The sequence below is a fragment of the Sus scrofa genome, chromosome 5 (assembly GCF_054392235.1).
Source record: "Sus scrofa isolate SSC_HxYL_T2T_F1_AM1 chromosome 5, Sscrofa_HxYL_maternal_Yorkshire_Landrace_v2.0, whole genome shotgun sequence".
NCBI lineage: Eukaryota > Metazoa > Chordata > Mammalia > Artiodactyla > Suidae > Sus > Sus scrofa.
This window is the reverse complement of record NC_139387.1, coordinates 55,859,264-55,880,944: the sequence shown is the minus strand read 5'-3', so window position 1 is coordinate 55,880,944 and position 21,681 is coordinate 55,859,264. Positions and strand designations below refer to the sequence as shown.

Genomic DNA, 21,681 nt, shown 5'->3' with positions numbered 1-21,681 from the left:
AACACAGGAGAAATTTCAGAATAGCAGGGAGAATTCTGCACTAATATAGAATAGTCCAAATTTCAGTTGTTTACACATGTACCTCAATTTTTACCCTATTCACATATTATTGATAAATTTTTCCAAATCTTTCTTTTAAACAATATGCAAGAATTAAGAAGAAACTTCATATCAATACTACAACTGTCAAGTTAGCATTTTTGGCCTGAGACAAAACTGTATAAATGAAATAAAATTATGTTTATAAAAAACTTTTATAAACTACATTAAAATTACATAAGATTGTATAGTAAAAAGTTTTGTAAAATAAATAAAACATTAACCAGAAGCTCTCTTTGTTAAGAGGGATGTTACAGACACCCAGGTAACTAGACAGACTTTCTGCTGACATAATTAGAAGGATTTAAACAGAACTGAAAGGGAAAAAGTTTTGCACTGGTTCATTCAAGACGTTTTAGCTCTGGGTGTAAAATAACCTCAGCATCCTCACATGTATGTGTTTCACATTTTTGGAAACATTAACCCACCAGACAATAAAGCAAATTGCAAAGATTTAAAAAAATATAGTGTATCGTAAATACATACACAAATCACCGGAACACATTGCCTGGCACATAGGAAGCATCCAATAGATAGTTATTGACTTAATTCATGAATTCAACCTATTATATAGTCAGGAACACCAGCTGTTCCAGTTTTTTTGGAACATATAAAAAAATTTGACAATTCAATAAACGGTTCTGGGAAAATGGTTGACAATTTAGGGACCACGTCCCTGTTTTTTCTTTGGAAAAATCATCCCTTACATAAATCCAGATTTCTGCTGGGTTTCTAGGGTCATAGATAGAGTATAACCTTGAGAATGGAACCAAGGAACTAGGAAAGTAAATTTGAGAGACAGAGACAAATTTTTTTCTGAGCACTTAAATTCAGTGATGCCCGAAATAATTCTCCTGGGCTTCACAATTATTTAAGTCAACAATATTCCCCCTACACTAGTGTCGAAGGCTTTGCAGACCAGGCTGAAGAAATACGATTTAATGGAAAGCTAAATGGGGCATCACTGAATATCTTCCAGAGAAACACCTTGTGTTCAGGCATCACTACTTGCTTTCGCCAAAACCCAGAGCCTTGGTGCCTCCAGCGTCTCAACCCCTCCCAGACTTCTCTACCTATTTTTTCCCCCTCTCTTCATCCTTTATCAAACACCTGGTTATCCTTCAAAACTTAGCCCAAAGGTTGCCTATTATCATGAATTCTTCCTGAGCAGAAGACTAAGTCATTTTCTCCTTTCTGCTTCCATCACACTTTGTATAAAACTCACTCATAAAGTTTACCTATTTTGCCAAAATTACTTGTTTACCTGTATGTTTCGTCTCTTTGTGTGTTGAATTCATCTTTGAATTGCCAGCACCCAGTATAATGCCTGACACAAAGGAGGTGACTAATACATGTTTGAAAAATGAAAGAGTGAATGAATGAAACACAAATTACAGTAAAAAAATATCTACTTATCTATCTGCTAGGAACTTCTTCATTGCTCAAGGGTTCCAATTTTCTTGCAGTCTAAATGACATGTGTTTTGTACATCTGGGAAAGCTACATGATCTTTTCATTGCTTTCACATGAATTTCATGGTCCATTTTCAGGGGAATTCTTGACGAGGTGACTATGAAAGCAAAGCCCACTGCATTTGCCTCTGGACATTGAGGGCAGATCAGATTGTCTCCTTTGCTCTTCTCAGCATAATCTAGGAGCAAATGAGCATGGCGTTCTGTTCACGCCTCAATCTTCCTAATAGTAACAAGTCTTTCCTCCAATACAACTGTTTTTTTTTTTTTTTCTTTTTAACAATGGCATATGGTTCATATGTTTACAGCAAATCTCTACAAAATACTTTTTGTTTTTATCGAAAGAAAGGCTGGGTTATGAACTCTTAATCTGCACCTCACTTCCTACACACAAAAACAGAGTCCTTGGGGCAACACAAGCTGTGGACATATTTGCAGTGAAAGCACTTGCAAAGGCGAATGGAAATTTATTTCAATGAGTTTACCGTAAGCACACTGTTTTTTTTTTTTTTTAATTGGTAGGTTTTAAAATTGGTATTGGTAGGTTTTAAATGCCTAATTATCTTCATATAAATGGCACCCTATCATCCGAGTGGCGCTGTACTCCTGCCCTGTGCTGTTTATTATTTTGCATTACAATTATCATGCAAAGCAGAGAAGGTGACTTTAAGCAACTCATTTAAAGTGCTTTTTTTTTCTTAAGTGTAAAAATCTTTGGGAGGCTATTTACATAGATGTTTATCATTGGGTGTTAAAAATCAGTCCAATTATAAATACACAAAAGTTTTTATTATGGGTTTAATTTTGAAACGTAAATGGCCATTGTAAAGTGCCTGTTGAAATTTTAATTTGTGCTTGGATTTTTTGTGTATGGATTAACAAGTCCTCTTGTATTGAAATTAATTACAGAGATATACAAAACATTCAAAGATAACAGAACCTGTACAGCAAAATTGCCTGAAGGTATGCTGTGCAATTGCCTCTTTGGAGTTGGACATTAGAGATGCTGTAAGAAATGGCTCATCCGCCACCCAAACCACTAGCAATGCTGTGCAGATGATAGGATTCCACTTCATGTTGCATTCTGTTGCCATGGCTATGATGGCCCTAATATTGTGTGCTCACAGCAAGGTTGCAATTAGTATTTGGATTTAGAAGAGAAACATAATGATCTCATATTGAAGAAACACTTGTTTAATACTATTTTGGATCTAGGCGTCCTTTCAAGTTGCTAACGAACAGCTCTGCTGGTCAGAAAAAAACTTCCTCAGCCATTTTGTACCTGCATTCTCAGTGTCTTTCCAGTAAAGTTCACTGGAGTAGATGGGTTGATGATGTTTCTTGTGTGTCTATGTGTGCCCTCTGCCAGGCTTCAAAAATGTACTCCTTGAACATTTTTAAATTTATAGTAGGTTTTCATATAATTTCCTACACAATAAGCAGTGATGAAGTTGCCTGGTTTTAACAATCAAATGAAGTATACAAGAGGTACCCTTACAAATGCAGCCAAGGTATGCTTTGTAAGAGTTTTAGAGTTTGACATATGCATTAGAGGACCATTGACTGAAACTGCCCACCTTGGCCAAGCACAGTAATAGGCACTTGCATGAGTGGTCTCGTGCAACAGGAGGCCCTGATAAGAAACACGGTGCTGTCCTGAGGACTAACTGGGAGAATTCTGGAGGGGCCAATAGGAGAGAGGAGATGACCAACCTCCCAGCATCCTTGGTGCTGAAGTCCATCTAGGCTGAGAGATGCAGCACCACCAGGAAGGACCCTAAGCCAGACCAAGTATGGGCCAAACAAAACAACTGGCCAGAGACAACCTGGAAACTCACTCCATTCCCATAAAACCAGGGACTGCGAGCCACGTGGCAGAGCAGTTCTCCTGGGTTCCCTTACCCTGTGCTCTCTGCCCGGGCGCCCCCTCCCAATAAAGTCTTTTGCTTTGTCAGCATGTGTTTCTCCTTGGACAATTCACTTCCATGTGTTAGACAAGGGCCCACTCATTTCCAAGTGTTAGACAAGAACCCCTGAAAAGGGTCCCCCTTCCTGCAACAAATGCACAGGGAACCTCGTGAAATGTAGTTTTGGATTGCCAGCCAATGAGAAAGGCTTATCATTTTTTGGAGAGGGAGACTGGTTTCTCCATGGTGTTCAGTCATCCTCTACTGTCCGTCTTTTTACCCTGTCACTCCTTTATAAAGTGTTCGGTGTCATATTATTCCCCTGGAAGTGGTGATAGGGGAGGGGAAAGGCTTGGACATGATGGTAAATGAGGAAGGAGTTGAGAAAGGCAGGGTGGATTGTCCCACCTTCTCAAACTATAAACTGTGGACAGTCAGAGCTGGGAGGCTGGGTTTCTAGTCATGGAGCATGGAGGGAAGGTCATGTGATAAAGCCGAGAGCGCCAGTTGGGGAGAAAGGCACGAGGCAAATGGACAGAAGTTTCTCTAACAGCAGCTCAACCAGTAGAAGAGGCAGAATTGTGGAAATCAGTTTTGTTTTGCTACCCAAAAGAGATCTGGAAAGACAGATTTACCTAAGATATGGATCGGCAATTGGAAATATATAAAAGACAAAACCCTCATTTTGCCATGCCCGAACCAAAAAAAAAAGACTTTCAGCTTCAGAGCCTTATAAATGATGAAATTGGACCCTCTAATCTATTTGATTATTTTCATGGAATCATACTATTGGAACTCAGGCCCATTATTAGGACTTTTGCAAATAAGCTTTGGTAAACCACAGAATGCTCATGATTTTCCTGGCCTCCGTATTGTTTGAGTTCTGATGAGGAGCTCAGGGGAGAGGTGATGAGCCATCCTGCAGGGAAGTAATCAGAAGGAGATATGCTGGGGGCCAGGCCAGTTTAGGAAGGACAGTGTCAATAAGGCATTGTGTAAAACGGCCAAGTTGAAAGAGTTCAAAGACATGAAAGTGACGAGATGAAAGCAAGGGCCTGGAAGTGGAGCGAAGGAGGAACAGAAGAGAAACCAAAGAGATCCCATTTCAAAGAAAAGGTGGAGCCGTAAATAAAAGCTAGTATTAGTGTTGTGGCATAAAAAGGAAAAGGAAAACGGTGATACTGATAATAATAGCTACTATTTATTGAGTAATTTTGTGCCAACCACATACAGCTTTCCATATAGCAGATCATTTAACCTTCTTCCCTACCTCCCAGTTGTGAGCAAGATATAATCATCCCCGTATTGGAAAGGAAGCCTTTTATATTCTATCATCAGCTCTCTTCAGAGACTGGAAGCAGTCATTTCAAAGGATCTTCACTCTCCCTCCCCAGACTTCCAACATCAACCTCAATCTCAATGGGTGATCTCATCTTCAACTCCGAAAGGAAAATAGCCAAAAGATAACTCCCTTCACTCCATGCTACGGGACTTAGAAATTTAGCTGTTTCCACAGCCATCCTTTCTGCTTCCCTCCACTTCCAATGGAGGAGATGGTCCTAATGTCTAATGTTACTCTCTCCACCCATTCCCTCTCGTCCCTTGAGGAAATCCTTCCATCTGTTTTCTCTAGATCTTCTTCCTCTCCCTTTCTATACTCTCCTTAAAACTAGCAGTAAAACCAAAGGAAATTTCCGTCAGCCCCTATCTTCTTCCAGCTACTCTCTTCTCCTTCTTTCAAAGCTAAGTTTCTTGAAAGAACTCTCTGTATTTCTTCTCTTCACTTCTTCACTTTTCTTATACTCAAACTACCGCAACCTAATTTTTCCCACCATAGTCCATGGACACTGCTTGCTCCAACAGAAGCATCCTAAGTTATGAAATCTAACAGAAATTATTTGGTCCTTAATCTATGTAATCTTTGAACACTAGTTTTTGAAGCAGTCTCTTTCCTACGCTCTGTGATGCCACACTCTCCTGGTATATCTGTTCTCTGATATGTATTAAGTTCCTTCACAATTCTTTTTCCTGCTGACTCCCAAATTAGTACCTCCATATTAAATCTCCTTTTCGATCTTCAAGTCAAAGCCACCGCCCCATCTCATCTGAATGTCTAAAACAAATGCATTATTTCTATCTTTGCTTCCAGTCTTTTTTTTTTTTTTTTTTTTTTTTTGTCTTTTTAGGGTCACACCCTAGGCATATGAAGTTCCCAGGCAAGGGGTCAAATTGGAGCCATAGCTGCCAGCCTACACCACAGCCACAACAACGCCAGATCCGAGCCATGTCTGGGATTTACACCACAGCTTAAGGCAATGCCGGATCTTTAACCCACTGAGCGAGCCAGGGATTGAACCCACCTCCTCGTGGATACTAGTCGTGTTGATTACTGCTGAGCCACGACGGGAACTCCTGCCCCAGTACTGATCCCAGCATCTTGCCGTAGCCAGAATGATGATTTTAAAAATACAAATCTTCCCATATTATTACCCATCCCTAAATCTTTTAATGGCTTCCCATTGCCCTTCAGTTAAATCCAAATGTTTTGACATGTCTTACAAATCCTTCATGATCATAAAACGTTGCAGCCTTATTTCTTTCTACTTTCCGTCTTTTGTTCAAAATGGTGGCTTACCTGCATATACAATGGTGCTCCAGAAAAAATTTCTTGAATGTATTAATCAATGTTGCATAAAGTATAAATGTTGCTTCAAGAGAAAGGTTCATGCTTTAGTGTTTTAAAAATGGCTAGAGCGTTCCCGTTGCAGCTCAGCGGAAACCAATCTGACTAGTATGCATGAGGACGCAGGTTCAATCCCTGGCCTTGCTCAGTGGATTAAGGATCTGGTGTTGCCGTGAACTGTGGTGTGGGTCACAGACGACGCTCAGATCCAGCATTGCTGTGGCTGTGGCATAGGCCAGCGGCTACAGCTCCAATTCGACCCCTAGCCTGGAAACCTCCATATGCCGTGGGTGTGGCTCTAAAAAGACAAAAATAAATAAAAGTAAAAATGAGGTAGGGCTTCTTTTTATGTTTTGGGCAAAAATTTTAAAAGTACCTAATCTGAACTAAACATACGGGAGGGGTTGGGTTTTGAAGTAGATTTTCCAGTTATGATTAAGTCTCTTTCTTTGAGTCAGGTCCTGACACAAGAAAACACTGGGATATAAACTCCAACCCCTTGGAAGAATATCTCTGAAGGAGGTGGACAATGAGCCTAGAGAGTGCTGTGCCCATGTTTCATTTTAGAGCGGAACAGAGATGTTATTAGACTACACGGTGATAAAAGCAAGATCATTTGCTTTTTACCCCTAGCTCACTGAACCTAAGCTTGCAGCCAGAGCAATGCTACAGGCAAAATCTTTAAAGGATCTGTTCTTTTAAAGAACATCAAATTGGCTCCAGTGAACTCAATGGGGTCTTATGACTAACTGAGAGTAACAGGCAAATATGACTTCTGAAGGATCTCTAAGTCTTTGCTGAGAACCACGACCAGGAAACAGAGCATTGAGGAGCCACTATTAACAGAAACCACCTCTCTCTGAATCTGCCTTAAGCTGCCACCAGGAACCATCACTCGGCAACTCCAGAGACCCAGCCTGGGAATAGCATATCAGACTCAAAGAGACCATCTTGCCAAGCACTATTCTTTTCTTTTCTTTTCTTTTCTTTTCTTTTCTTTTCTTTTCTTTTCTTTCCTTCCTTCCTTCCTTCCTTCCTTCCTTCTTTCTTTCTTTCTTTCTTTCTTTTTTTTTAAGGGCCGCACCTGTGGCATATGGAAGTTTCCAGACTAGGGATTGAGTCGGAGCTGTAGCCACTGGCCTATGCCACAGCCACAGCCACTTGGGATCCAAGCCACATCTGCGACCTACACCACAACTCGCAGCAACCTGAGATCCTTTACCCACGGAGCAAGGCCAGGAAGTGAACCCTTATCCTCATGGATACTAGTCGTGTTTGTAACTCCTGAGTCACAATAGGAGTTCCTATTCTTTTCTCTTTTTTTCCATTTCTCTTGGGAGAAGAAAGAGTAAATCCTTACTGTTTACTTAGCATCTGGTGAGAAGGGTAGAGATGAAGGTATTTTATTATCATTCTCATTGATGAGGGAGAATAACATGAACCTGAAGGAATAACATGTTGAGTGAAAGTTAAGGTAATAAAAGGCTTACATTATCTCTGCTCTCAGAATATAATTTGGCAGGGTACAAACTGAGAAGAAAGGTCTGCACTGGGAAACGGGCTTACTTTCTTTTCTTAATTAAAGTATAGTTGATTTACAATGTTGTGCCAATTTCTGCTGTACAGCAAAGTGACCCAGTCATACATATTTACACATTCCCTTTCTTATATTATCTTCCATTCTGATCTATCCCAAGAGACTGGATATAGTTCCCTGTGCTATACAGTAGGACTTCGTTGTTTATCCATTCTAAATGTAATAGTTTGCATCTACTAACCCCAAACTCCCAGACCATCGCCTTCCTTCCCCTCTTGCCCAGCAACCACAAGTCTGTTCTCTATGTATGTGACTCTGAAACAGGCTTACTTTTGATTGATACAGCTACTGTTATCATAGGTGATGATACAATAGGTGCAATGAGAGCACATATCAGTTGGGTTGCAATGATGAAAAACAACATGCAAATCACAATGGCTTAAATCAACAAATATGGTATTTCTCATGTATGCTATGTGTCCACTGAAAGTTGACAAGGAGGACAAAGTTGACAAGGTTGTGGCCAATGGAGAGCTAAAGCTTGAAAAGTGGATTCTAGAAGATCTTAAACACTCTGGTACAGAAGTAACATGTCAATTCTGCTTACCACTCTTGGGCTAGAAGTAGCCACAGGTCCCTTTACCATCCAAACACAAACAAGGCCAAGAAGTGGAATCTTATTACAGAGCATCTAAAAGGGTCGGGAGATCATGGATGATGGCCACAATAAACATGTTGTATGACAGATGAGTTCTGCATTGTGAATATTTATATTACGGCTTATGGCACATCTACGCTTGAGGCTCTAAGATAATTTTTTCTTGTTTAATTTTTTTATTAGGCTATAATTGATTTACACCACTGTGCCAATTGCTGCTGTACAGCAAAGTGACCCAGTCATACCTGTGTATATATTCCCTTTCCTATATTTTCTTCCATCATGGTCTATCTCAAGCGATTGGATATCATTCCCTGTGCTGTACAGTAGGACCTCATTGGTTATCCATTCTAAATGTAATAGTTTGCATCTACTAACCCCAAACTCCCAGTCCATCCCCCCCTCCTCCCTCTTGGCAACCATAAATCTTATTCTCTATAAAATAATATTTCACAACCTTGAGAAATTTTAAACTCCCAAGAATATATGGAATCCCAGGTTGAGAAACTACGAGTTAAACACTGTCATGTCAGATGATCACACAAAGTAACTTTATGTGTAAGTTCAAATATGGGCATTGAAATTTCTTGGCAGATTTCCAAAGTAAACTAATTTTAATAATTTTTTTCAGTTTGTTCATCAAAACAGAAACATAAAATGTAAAATTCTTATATAAAATAGAAGACTTCCGAGTATATTCCCAAGAATTCCCATTTGTTTAGAGTCTGGTTTGAGAAATTGCTCTCTAGTTAAAGAAAAAAATCTGACGTTTATTGAATGCATGCCATGTGCCATGGTTCTTAAATGCTCTGCGTGAACTAATTCTTTGAATCTGCATGACAACTATATTATAGAGGTATTTGTTATCCACATTTTCCTTGTGGGGTGTCTGAGGCACAGAGTGTTTAAGTCATACAGCTACACACTGGCCACACAGTGGTCCAGGAAACCTGGGTGCAAAGCATTCACTGTTCTCAACCTTTGCACTACACTACCTCTTTAAGAATCTCAGGAATGCTTTTTAACTTCATAATTGAGGTACTTACTAAAATATTCCTGAAAAACCAGAAGCCATTCAAATATATAAACAGGTTAGAGACTTTCTCACATTTGTTCATTTATTTACTCGATGAATATGTGTCCTAATTTGTGCAAAAGAGATCTTGAGACAGGAAAGGAAATAAGATACTGTTCTCATGAAACTTTCCATCTCATGGAAAATAAGATATGTACACAATTATCTATAAAACAAAATAGAGAGCTATTATAATATACATGCCATTATTTCACTTATTTGTTTGTTTCTGGTTTATTATGAATCCCCCTACCCCCAAGGCATAAGCTTCATGTAAAGCGGTACGTTGTCTGCCTTGCCTGCAATTGTTTTCTCTATGCCTAAAAGCCTAGGAAATTGTAGGTAGTACTTCCATAAATATTTGTGGGAGTGAGTGAATGAATGGATGACTAGAAAGTTCACTGCTAGCTAGATGCCTGGCAGAGGAATAAGAGCTTTATGTGGTTTTTCTCACTTAATTTTCAAAAGAAATTTACAAATAAGAAACTGAGATTGAAAGTTCTATCAATTGTAAATAGAAAAGCCAGAATTTGAACCCAAGTCTTTGATGCTTTTGCATTCTGTACCTGCTCTCATTTGAAAACACTGCCTCTCAGTGTGGGCCAGAAGAATACAGACAAAATCCTACCGGAAATTGTTTTCTTCCAAGCTCATGCATGATGATGAACAAATTGCATATAAAAAGGAACATTTCCGATGACTCCTACCATTTTTGTCTAAAGCGAGGACAAGAGGATATATTGCAAAGCCAGATGACTAGATATTTATCAGTCAGAAATGTCTCAAAAAATACAGCTTGATTAGTGAATTGCAGTATGTTCAGTAATTAATTAAGAGTTTGATTTGTAAAAACAAAGCATGATGGCTCCTACACACACCATGTGTCCCCTGAGCAAATGAAGATAGAGCTTAATGCTGAGGCTCCCAGTTCAGCTAAGCAGTCACAGATGTGACTCAAATTAGGAAGATGAACTCTGAATAACAATAACACCATCCAAATTAGCAAGTAGGATCTGAAATTTCTCCCAGAAAAGCTGGAGACTGTGTCTAGGGTCCAGGTTTATGAGCACTATATTCTGCTCAAACTGATTTGGGGATCTGTTTGGGTCCGTGTACCATCTCAGGAGACCTCTTGGAGAAATGAGGAAAGTGTGCCTGGGAGTTGTTCAGTGGAACAGCACCTAAAGCAAGCTCTAAGGGCAAATCCTATAGTTTATAGGGGAAAAACTGCCTATTCCCATTTCTAAGCAAATGTGTGCGTGTGTGTGCGTGATGGAAGTGCGACAGCATTTGTGGAAGGTAAACTCCCGAGGTAAACCCTCTGTTGAAAGTGCCTCTGCAGAAAGCAGAGTTTGAATCCATAGAATAGACATTGCTTAGCTTTGTATTGCTTTAAGCTTTGTTAGAAGCCTATGCAATATTTTAACATTTATTTTGACCAAATGATCACCATCAAGGAGGATATGAAATAAAACTCAGACAAATCTTAACAAGAAGTCAAAGATTATGGCTCTGCCACCAAAGGTGTATAGTTCTTTAGGGAATATTAATGTTGTAAATACAATTAGAATTAAAATATATTTAAGAGACAAGACATTCTTTCTCATCAAGACATGTAGAGCACATATTTTATTTCATTTTTGGCTGTGCCCATGGCATGCAGAAATTCCTGGGCCTGAGATCAAACCTGTGCCACAGCAGTAGCCACAGCTACAGCAGTGGAAATGCCAGATCCTTAACCCAAGGAGCCACCATGGAACTCCTAGAGCACACATTTTAGACATTCACAGATAAAAATATATATATACCTTGGCTATAGTTAATACTAATGTATTGTGTACTTGAAATTTGCTTAAAGTAGATCTTAAGGGTCCTCACCACAGTGGGAAAATAAAAAAAAAATAGGGTAACTATGTGAGGTGAGGTATATGTTAATTGGCTTGATGGTGGTAGTCATTTCACAATGTATATGGATATCAAATTATCATGTTGTAGACCTTAAATATATGCAATTTTTATTTGTCAATCATACCTGAATAAAGCTGGAAAAAATCTTTAAAAACCTAGGCAGGAAAAAAAAAAGAAAGAAAAAAAATACCTTGTATAGGTAGTCATTTCTCTTTCCTTGTTCAGAAAAAAAAAAAAAAACTCATTCATATTATTTTACCCTCTACTGTGATAGAACACAATAAAGGGAGAGGGTCTATATCAACTCATTTCCTTCCCAGGTAACCTGTTACCCATGTTACTTAATTCCATCTGGATAAATGATTTGTGTCATGTATTCTGATTCCTTATTTCACAATTCAACTTCTCTGTCCCTGGCTGTGCATTCCATCTTCATCCCCTACTCTCCCTGTCCCCACCCTCAAACTCTTCTCTTGTTCTGCTGCTGCTTTTTTTTTTTTTCTTTTTGCTACAGCAACACTGGATCTAAGCAGTCTGTAACCTACAGCAACGCTGGATCCTTGACCCACTAAGTGAGGCCAGGGATTGAACCCACATCCTCATGGATACTAGTCAGATTCATAATCCACTGAACCATGATGGGAAACTCTCTATTGTTCTGCTTCCGCAATATGCAATTTTTTCTCTCTCACTGCCTGTTTATTCCTTCTTGCCCCTCTTGCAGCCATTCTCTAAAGTCAATGGAAGAATAATAATACTTGCTTTCGGCTGCTACTGCCTCTGTTTTGATAGGTTTCACAAAGACTGCCTTCATTTCATTCCTTTTGTATTTTTAAACCCACGTGGCCTCAGCTGACTTCTTGGAAATCTACATTTTTTGATAGACGCATGAGTTCAAAATATCCAGTTGGCCATTTTTGTAAAGAAAAGGAAGTTCATGGGCTTCTGGAATTTGTAAATAACATTTATTCCCAACCATGACTTTGAAATTTTCAGCTTATGAGACAGTTTTGAAAAGTGAAGACAAAAGTCCATCAGTGAGTTGCATTCCATTCTCTGAAATTAAAAAAAAAAACCCACAATCTCAGTTATAAGAAAAATGCTTATTTGAGTGTTTCCTATAATTTCCTCCTTTGAAAGGGAGAGCTAAAACTTCATGAGACTTAGTCCTTGTATTTCTGAATCAGTCTTCTTGACTTATGCTTAGAGTTCCCAAGTTAAAGTGGATAACCCATAAATCATTTTGATCACCTGTAAATATTCTCTTGAGGCAAATGATTTCAACACTAAGTTACCTGGAGGAAGTAATTTTTCTTTGCTTTATAACTAAGATCTCAACATTAACCAAGGCTTTGCTCTCTGGATCTCATCTCACTTTCAATGAAAACCGACAGGCTCAGTAATCTCCAAAACATCTTTCTTAGGTTGACTTTTAATTGACAAGCCTTGATGTGATTGTACATGTTTTCAGTTCTAACTTATTTTTAATGATAGAGATGAGCTGATAGCATATATATGTGTTCTCCATTAGGCCAGGGAAATTAAGAGAGAAGCTTATCCTCAGTCCTTAGTCATTTAAAAATTATTTTCCTTATTTTCCTGCCCCAGATGAATTCTGCATTGTTTTAATGAATTCATTCACAGTGTGAGGGCACACAGCATTGAAGAGACCTCAAGCAGTTTCACATTACAGACACTGACATAACTTGCTAGCAATCTTCAAAGGCTTTTGTACTTTATTGCTTCATCACTTCTTGAGAAAATTATTTTTAAGCTGTTTCCCTCCCTCTTTTCTTTTTTAAACAACAATCAAAAAAGGGGGGAAAAAAGAAAGAAAGAGAGAGAGGAAAAAAGGGCAAGCAGGGGACATGATCTGAACACATCTGCTGTTTAGAAAGATGTATATAATTTGTAACTGATATAGATTGCTGAAAAATAGATTTACCTCATTTGTAGATGAGGCAATTGAATTATCAATGGTTTTCTAATATTTTCAGCAGTAGGTACATTTAAAAAATTAAACCTTATATAGAAGACTGATAGATAAAAGAGAGGCTACCCTAGCTGATACATAAGTAGGAAATTCCCAGAAATTGGCCTCATCACCCTACTTTTGGCAATCTCTGGGCACCTCTATGAGCCTCTTAGACACTACATTTCCAAGTCTAACACTCAAAGATTCTACTCAATTTAATATGACAAAAATGTAATTGAGTGTCTACAATATATAACTGGAGATACAAAGACGTAGCTATGGTACAGTATAGTCCTCGCCTCAGAAGCTCACACAATCCTATGGTTTGAACATAGTAGCTGATTATATGCCTATTGAACTGTTTAAGCCCTCAAACAGCCCAAGGGCCTCTCAGACAGTAATGTGGCCCCAGTACCTGGTGCTGGTTACTACTCAATATATGCTCCCTGAGCAAATTTATTAAGTGACTCAAAAAACCGAGTTAAGTAAAAGGAGTTGAATGATTGAATAAAATAATGGATAATATGCTAAGAGTGAATGAAAATACAGACTTAGGGAAATATATTCAATACAATAGCTTAAAATAAATGTTGTCCTTATGAATGATTAAATCAAGTTTCTATATGGAAAAAAAAATAATGAATGCCCTTCCTTGTCAGTTCCCCTATAATAAGCAGTGATCATATACTTCAAAGGAAATCCTATCTTTTACTTAACTGTGGAATAGTACTCCATGAGAGGAAATACTTGATTCCAACTGATGATTAGCAAACGCCTTGAAAAATAAGGAAAAAGACACTTAATGATTCTTAAATGTTAACTGATTTTAATATCTTGCTTGAGCCTCTTAGGGCCTCTTAACCTCAGCTAATATCCTGTAACATGAAATTCTTTACGATTGACAAAGCAAATAAGCAAATGTCCTGCACATTTTAAGTGGAGAACTTAAATATTTCTTTACTCTTTCCTTTCCATGTATTAGACATTTACATTGCTTTCTTCCTACTGGAATAGTTTCACAGGACAATCTGTCCTGGCACCTATGATTTGCATTGTCAACCAAAGACCAGTGTGAAGGTCAATGTCACAGGAGAATCTGCCAGGAAATATGGGAGAACAATGAATGGCATGTTGATGAACTATTTTAAAAATCACTCTTGTACATTTACCAGTTGCTTCCTCATCCAGATAGACAATATCCCTGTGTCCCTTGACCAAATACTTGAATAATTTTTTGTCACCTTAGGCTATAAGGCCCACTTTTTACGAACTTTCTCCATGTTGTTCACTTACTTTGGAAAGTAAAAATACAAATGTTTACATGAAACCATATAGAAACTCATATTTAGAAAAATAATAACTTTTTAAAATGGCTCTTTTAATACAACCAACTCTCCTTTGGGTATATATGATAGTTACTTATTACAAAGAGGTTTACAAATTGACAATGAGAAAGAGAGAAAATACACCATTACAGCTCCAGATAATAAACTGGGCTGGAGCAAACACAAATAATTAGGTGTACTCATCAAGATAAGATAAATCCATTTAGAGTACACTTAAAGCATAACATTTTCAAACAAAAAGAAAATAACTAAGTATAGGATGCTACATCCACTTGACGAACTATACTATTTAAAATGAGCTCCATAAAAAGCATGTGAAAAAACAAAGGGCACTTCTGCAAAGCCGTTTTGATGTAGCTATGGTAAAGCAGCAAATTTAAAATAATTTATTTTTTATAATCTCCGAGTAATGTTTAAAGTAGACACTAATGACCTTGTTCATCTTTAACATATACCCTGATTAAAAGAGGTTTGGGGTTTCCACTTCAATTATTTGACTCTTTTAAGCATATAAATAACCTTTATGTCCAGAAAAAAAAATACATGTGTAACAGTCTTCTAGAGCTAGGTTCTAAAAATATTATCACATCCGTCTTCCAATAGAGTACTGAGAGAGTTATTTAAAATTTAATTGAGGATTTTCTATAATTGAGACTAAGAAACATATCATGGCCAAATCTACTATATAATATGTATCCAAAAAAGAAAAACACCAAACAGAGAAAGCTTAAAAATTACAGAATTGTCCATTCTCTATATTTCTTAAGAGAGAGGAGAATAAACGTGATTATTACAAAGCTCTATGTATTAAAGATCAGAGTAGAAATAAATGAAAGAGACTAAGAAAACAAAAAAAAATCAATGAAACTAAAAGCTGGTTCTTTGAAAAGATATACAAAATTGATAAACCGTTAGCAGACTCATCAAGAAAAAAAAGGAACAGGGACCAAATCAATAAAATTAGAAATGAAAAAGAAGTTACAATTGACATCACAGAAATACAAAAGACTGTAAGAGACTACTACAAAGTAATATCTTCATAACTTCATGAGATAAATTAGAGTATTTAAGATGTAGACTATTCGAAATACTTATAGCAATGTAGAAGTATTGTTAGAAAATATTCTTCTCACACCATATATAAAAATTAATTCAAAATGGATCAATTACCAAAATGTAAGGGCCAAAAGCATAAAATTCTTAGAAGAAAACATGGACATAAATCTTTATGACCCTGGATTAGGCAATGGTTCCTTAAATCTGACACAAAACACCAGCAAAAAAAAAAATTGATAACTTGGAATTCATTAAAATTTAAAATTTTTGTCCTTCAAAGGACATCACCAAGAAAATAAAAAGGCAACCCACAGAAGGGGAGAAAGTATTGACAAAATCCTATACCTGATAGGTAATTAGTATACAGAATACCTAAAGTACTCTAGCAACCCATCAATAACAGACAAATTAATTTAAAAACAAGCAATAAATTTAAATGGACATTTCTTCAAAGAAAATATACAAATGACCAATTAAAGATTTTCAGCATCACTAATCATTACTGAAATGTTAATCAAAACTCAAGGCGATACCACTTCACACATACTAGGATGGCTGTAACCAGTAAAACTGTGTTGGAAAGTATCTAGAGAAACTGGAACTCTCATACATTGCTGATGGAAATGTAAAATGGTATAGCTATTTTTGGAAAACATTTTGGCAGTTCCTTAAAAGGTTACCATATGACTACACAGAGTTACCATATGACTAAGCAATTTCACTCCTAAGAGAAGTGAAAACATAGGACCACACAAAAACTTGTATATGAATGTTCATAGCAATATTATTAATAATAAAGATGGAAACAATCTAAATGTCCACCCGTTGATGAATGGATACACAAAATGTATTTGCATATAACGGAATCTTTTCTAGCCATCAAAAGGAATGAAGGGTAGATACATGCAACAACACGAATGAATGCTTAAAGTATTGTGCTAAATGAAAGAATTCAGACACAAAAGTTCATTTGTAAGATTCCACTTACCCAAAAAAACCAGAATAGGCAAATCCATAGAGGCAGAAAGTAGACTGGTAGTTTCCAGGAGCTGGGAGACAAAGGGAAATGGGAAATGTCTACTAATGGGTATGAGATTTCTTTTTGAAGTGATGAAGTCTTCTCTAATTAGACAGTGGCAATGGTTTGTGAATATAACAAAAACCACTGAACTGTATGCTTTACAAGGGTGAATTTGGAGTCCCCTTTGTAGCTCATTGGTTTAAGGACATGACATTGTCTACATTGTCTTGTGACAATGTAGGTTTGATCCTTGGCCTGACTGAGTGCGTTAAGGTTCCAGTATTGCTGTGGCTGTCACGTAGGCCCCAATTGCAGCTCTGATTCGACTACTGACTTGGGAACTTCCATATGCCACAGGTTCAGCCAGTTTTGCTTGTTTAAGAAAGTACATCAATCTCCATTCAAGCTTTTTCTAAAAACTGAAGTATAATTAACACTCCATAAAACTTACCTCAGTGACCTATAGGATATCAAGTAGACCAACACATGTGCAACGGAATCTCAGAAGAAGAGTATGTGCTAGAGGGAAGGGGTAAAAACAAACAAACAAACAAACAAAAAAAAAACAAATAAATAATGGCCCAAAACTTATCAAGTTCAGTGAAAACTCTGAACTCACATATTTGGTAATTATAAAGAGCCCCAGGCATTATAAATGCACAAGAACCTCACCAAGGCACATCATTTCAAATTTCAGAAATCCAGGAATAAAGAGAAAAATTTTAAAGCAGCTAAAAAACTAGGCACAATATTTGTGTCTTCTTACATAAAAGGGATCTGAATAAAGCAATAAAAATAAGATTGACCACGGATTTCTTGGCAGAACTTTGTAAGCCAGAGACAATGACACCATATCTTTATAGAGTGTTGAAAGGAAAACCACAACTAAAAGACCTCCCTCACAATATTCTGTATCCAGTGAAAATATTCTTAAAAAAATGAACTCAAAATAAAAATGTTTTTAGAGGAGTTCCCGTCGTGGCGCAGTGGTTAACGAATCCGACTAGGAACCATGAGGTTGCGGGTTCGGTCCCTGCCCTTGCTCAGTGGGTTAACGATCCGGCGTTGCCGTGAGCTGTGGTGTAGGTTGCAGACGCGGCTCGGATCCCGCGTTGCTGTGGCTCTGGCGTAGGCCGGTGGCTACAGCTCCGATTCGACCCCTAGCCTGGGAACCTCCATATGCCGCGGGAGCGGCCCAAGAAATAGCAACAACAACAATAACAACAACAAAAGAGACAAAAAAAAAAAAAAAAAACCACAAAAAAATGTTTTTAGAAAAGCAAAACCTGAAAGAATATGTCATCAATAGGCTTACACTATAAGAAATGTTTTAAAATAGTTCTTTAAGTAGAAGGAAAATGACACTAACATGGAAACAACTACAAAAGGAATGAAGAGTGCTGAAATTAATATATGTGTGAGCAAAAGTAAAAAAATAAATAAACTTGGACTGATACTGTTCTATACCTTAATTGTGGTGAATGTTACATGAGAGTAAAAATTTGGTAAAACTCACCAAATTCTAAAACAGGTGCCTAATTGGGTGTGTATTTCATGCCTAAGCCTTCTAGTGTCTTTACTCCTAGGATACAAGATAATCATTGAAAGTTATGTCTCTTTTAGTTCATTTCTCTTGCACCACAGTCTTCTCAGGAAAATGCTAGATCAATAACTTGATTTTTTTTCTCCTATACCATGTCAAATAAGCACCACTGGAGGAGGAAAAATCCAGTGCAAATTCAAGCCACTATAAATTTATTCTTCCCAGCTTCAAACAGTTCCTCGACGCCATGTATGAGCTCTTTACATGTTCTTAGTCATGGCCTCTTCATTTCAAATATGGGGCTGAAGTTCCTTTCACTTTCGGTAGAAAATTTGCCTCTTATTTATAAAATGGAAATAATCTAGCTTAAATTGTCTCAACTGCCCCCCCCCATCAATATAGTTATAAGCACACGTCTTTATCTCTTTCCTCCACTCTCAGAGGATGAGGTCTTCCTACTGTTCAAGGACCACTCCTCCATCTGTCCCCCATGATCCTGGGAATATAACTCCTCTGGAACTTCAGTCCATCACTTCTCTCACTCTCCCATCTTTAGCCGTCTCCATAATTAACTCCTACTTTCAGCATATAATTATGTTCATGTACCTCCCATCTTAAAAGTGAAACAAACAAACAAAAAACCTCCTCTTTCAATTGAATACTACATTTCTTTCTTCCAAATTTCTGTAAAAGGAAAAATAGCCCATATTTCCTCTTCCCCATTCCCCTTCATCCTGGGATCTTCTGACCCACCACTCCGTCAATGAAATTTGGTCACAAATAACTCCCCTTCTGCAAAACATTTTGGGTATTTCACATCCTTAGTGTATCTTCCTGCTGCATTTAACACTGTCACTTTCCTCATCTCCCTTGGTAATTGAAATAATGGTGGTGGACAGATGTCCATGAGGAGCATGTCAATTAAAAAGAGAAGAAACTCAGAGGTGGAAACTTTGCGAATACGAACAGGCAAGAAGCAGGAGAATATAGCTGAAGAAATGATGACTGAGATTTAGAGACAATGGTCGGAAGGCAAGAGGAAACCCAAGGAGGGATGGTGTTGGGAAGGTAAAGCAGAGGAGGAAAGTGATCAAGTGTCAAATCCAGCAAGTCAGGCAGTTCAGAGCCTTCTGGCCTTGCCTTACTTCATAACCATCTAGCTCTGTGGTCTGACAGCTCTCATCCTTTGAGTGCACAAGTTAGACAAGAAGATGTCAAAGATCTCTAAATCTTTAAACGTGAATGTCCTTTGAAAACAAACTCATGGTTACTAAAGGGGAAAAGAGGATGGGAGGGATAAATTAGGAGTTTGGGATTAACACATACACACTACTATACTACTATATATAAAATAGATAACAAACAAGGACCTACTATATGGCACAGGGAACTCCACTCAATATCTTGTAATAATCTATAAGGGAAAAGAATCTGTAAAATTATATACAATATATCCAGACCACTTTGCTGTACACTTGAAACTAATACAACACTGTAAATCAGCTATATTTCAATTTTTTTAATGTGTCTGTCTTTCACTAAATCAGAGTAAATAGCTTATTCAATGGTCACTCTCTGATTATTACTGGGCTTCTGTCTTCTACTGCCTTTCAAATAGGTGATCACAAAATTGTATCCAGAAGTAGCAGTTGCAGCATGTTTTCTTACTTTCCATGCTCAAACATCTCCACCACGGAGGCATATTCAGCCACAGGATCTCTTATTACTTTGGATGTTTCTAAAAATTATAGTGGTTTTATTAGAGAAATGCAAATCAAAACTACAATGAGGTATATCTCCCACCAGTCTGAATGGCCATCATGAAAATGTCTACAAACAATAAATGCTGGAGAGGGTGCAGAGAAAAGGGAACCCTCTTACATTGTTGATGGGAATGTAAATTGGTACAGACACTATGGAGATTCCTTAAAAAACTAACTATAGGAATTCCTGCTGTGGTGCAATGGGTTAAGAAACTGACTGCAGTAACTTGGGTTGCTATAAAGGTGTCGGTTTGATCCCTGGCCTGGCTCAGTGGGTTAAAGGATTTGGTGATGCCACAGTTGCAGCATAGGTTACAGCTGCAGCTCAGGTTCAATCTGTGGCCAAGGAACCTCCAAATGCTGTGGGTGCAGCCATTAAAAAACAAACAAACCAACAAACAAATAAACAAAAAATAATTCAAAAAGATACATGCACCCCAATGTTCACTGCAGTACTATTTATAACAGCCATGACAAGGAAGCAACCTAAATATCCATCAACAGAGGACTGGATAAAGAAGATGTGGTATTACTTAGCCACAAAAAATAATGAAATAATGCCATTTGCAGCAACATGGATGAACCTAGAAATTATCATAGTAAGTGAGGTAAGTCAGACAGAGAAAGATAAATACCATATGAGATCGCTAATATGTGGAATCTAATAAAGAATAATACAGGAGAACTTGTCAATAAACAGAATCAGACTCAAATATTTAAAAACCAAACTTGTGGTTACCAAACGGAAAATGGTGGGGGGAGGAATAAAATGGGAGGTTGAGATTGACATATATATACTACTATGTGTGGGATGGATGAGTAACAGGGACTTAACACTATAGCATAGGGAAATCTACTCAATACTCTATAGTGACCTATACGGGAAAATAATCTGAAAAGGAATGGATATATGTATAACTGATTCATGTTATTGTACACCTGAAATTAACACAACTTTGTAAATCAACTATAATCCAAGAAAATTTAATTTAAAAATTATACTGGTTTTATCCCATTCTCTACACACACACACACAAAAAGTATTGTGTGATGAATATATTCGTTTTGTGGAATTATAACCTTAAAAATACTATGAAATACTATTAATAGTATAAAAAAGATATAAACTTAGGGTTGGGGACTCCAGAACCGGATATTTTGCATTTTTGCCCTTTATTTACCTTATTTTTTCCTGAAAAATTTGATCCCAGACTTAAAAATGGAAACAAAACACTTGGGAGAGAAAAAGAAGTACTATTGATGAGTTCCTGTTATGTAATATTCTGTTTTTCTATAAACAGAAAATATCTAAGAGTGCTGTTCTTTTGGCATGTGGAATAAAACTGGTTCCTAACTTTTTTTTTTTTTTTTTTTGGCGTGAACTTATATCTCAGACACCAAACAACAAATGAGAAGTGTTAAAAAAAAAAAAAAAAACACTGACTATACCAACTCCCACTACAGTTTTCTGTCTTTAAACACTTTTTTAAAGTTCAGTATAAATTGCTTGACAATGGCCTTCACAGCTGTGGTGAGGGGATGGGAAGTGGATTTCTGTTGCCAAGTTTCCTTTGAGTGGTGCCTGTAGCAGTCCTTTCTAACTCTGTGGTTACACCCAACGCAGCATAGATAGTCCCA

At 37.5% G+C, this 21,681-nt stretch overlaps 1 long non-coding RNA gene across 2 annotated transcripts in view; it reads right to left on the bottom strand.

Annotated features, from left to right (window-relative positions):
• The window catches only part of LOC102166782 (uncharacterized), a 93,745-nt gene that overhangs the window by 48,494 nt on the left and 23,570 nt on the right, over nucleotides 1-21,681 (bottom strand). The window contains exons 2-3 of one of the 2 annotated variants that reach the window (XR_002344379.2): nucleotides 17,189-17,256; nucleotides 16,705-16,765 (exon numbers count right to left, since the gene is read on the bottom strand). This is a non-coding gene — a long non-coding RNA (uncharacterized LOC102166782). Of the gene's footprint in view, nucleotides 1-14,673; nucleotides 16,766-17,188; nucleotides 17,257-21,681 lie in introns of those variants that run through there. The other variant, XR_014803753.1, reaches the window with a different exon arrangement.